The sequence below is a fragment of the Cicer arietinum genome, chromosome 3, assembly GCF_000331145.2.
Source record: "Cicer arietinum cultivar CDC Frontier isolate Library 1 chromosome 3, Cicar.CDCFrontier_v2.0, whole genome shotgun sequence".
NCBI lineage: Eukaryota > Viridiplantae > Streptophyta > Magnoliopsida > Fabales > Fabaceae > Cicer > Cicer arietinum.
Genome location: NC_021162.2, coordinates 2,637,113 through 2,638,518, shown reverse-complemented (window position 1 = coordinate 2,638,518; position 1,406 = coordinate 2,637,113). Strand labels below are relative to the sequence as shown.

The following is a 1,406-nucleotide window of genomic DNA, read 5'->3' as shown; positions in this document are numbered from 1 at the left end:
TTATGTTGTGTTATGCTTGTTTCGCTTAATTCCTCGGTTCTGTTGGTATATTCAAGTCCTTCAAATCTTCAATGATATTTTGGTTTATAATTACATATATATGTTATTTATCACAGGATTCTGATTTGATGTCTTGTAATTTATAACTTTGATGGCACAGAAATTTGAAATAGTCATTGAGGATCAAGCTGGAAAACAGTTCAAATGTAGGATCAATTGAGGAAGCCGAAATGACAAATCAATGGATTGATTTATTTAGGGATTTGATATATGAATACTTGATTTGCTCGGCATTGTAAAGACATCCACAACTTTCTCTTTTTGTTATGAGCATTTTAAGATTCCCTTCATTAAGTGGCTACAAACCTTTTTGTGAATCCCCAAAACAAAAGTAAAAAATGAAATTCATCCGTAAATATAAATTACTTTATTACTTTTTTTTTAATTGAAATTATTTTAGTATAATTTCATGAAAAACTTGAATCTAAAATAGATTTTCTTTCTGCAGTACGGGTACCTGGTCGCATGTGCAAGAGCGAAGTGATCGTTATATTTTTTTTAGCTTTCCTACTTTTATGGTTGCATGTGCAAAAGTGAAGTGGTCATTATATTTTTTTAGCTTTCTTACTTTCATTTCTACGGCTCAAGTGGATATGCTTTGATTGCTTGTTGCTCATTCAGGTTAGGACTAAAAACTAAAATATTTGGATTCTTACCCCATTTTCAACATGTTTTCTGTTTTGTGTCTACCTAATTCAGCATGCCTTGAATTATTTAGTACTTGGGTTACACATTATATTAAAGAATTTGTCTATAGGTTTGAAGTAGGACACATAAGATTTTGCCTTTAAGTGAAACTATTTACTACTTGGGTTTGCACTTTGCACACGTGTCAGTATATTGGAACCCTAAAACCAAAATCCGAAACCCTTAACATGAAACCCTAATATTGGAACCCTAAACCCAAAACCCTAAACTCGAAACACTAAACTCGAAACTTTAACTCGAAATCCTAAACCCAAAAATCTAAACTCGAAACCCTAAACCCGAAACCCTAAATTCGAAACACTAAACCCTAAACCCGAAACGCTTAACCTGAAACCCTGAACCTGAAACTCTAATCATGAATCCCTAAATCCTAAACCCAAAACTAGAAACCCTATACCTAGAACCAAAAACCCAAAATCCGAAACGCGATAAACCCCAAACCTCAAACCATACACCCGAAACCCAAAACTCTAAACCCGATACCAAAAACTGTAAACCCGAAACCCTAAACCTGAAACCCTAAACTTAAAACCCTAATCCTGAAACCCTAAACACGAAACCATTAACTCAAAACCCTAAAATTGAAACCTTAATGTCGAAACCCTAAACCCTAAATCCAGAAACTCGAAACCCTAAAC

At 33.9% G+C, this 1,406-nt stretch overlaps 1 protein-coding gene and 1 long non-coding RNA gene across 2 annotated transcripts in view; both read left to right on the top strand.

Moving 5' to 3' along the window:
- LOC101508938 (large ribosomal subunit protein P1-like) overlaps positions 1–1,406 on the top strand; it is a 21,975-nt gene that overhangs the window by 3,885 nt on the left and 16,684 nt on the right. The gene's annotated exons all lie outside the window — the stretch shown is intronic.
- LOC140919860 (uncharacterized) lies at positions 7–633 on the top strand. The gene is made up of 2 exons (XR_012162410.1): positions 7–391; positions 509–633. It is a non-coding gene; the product is annotated as an uncharacterized lncRNA (long non-coding RNA).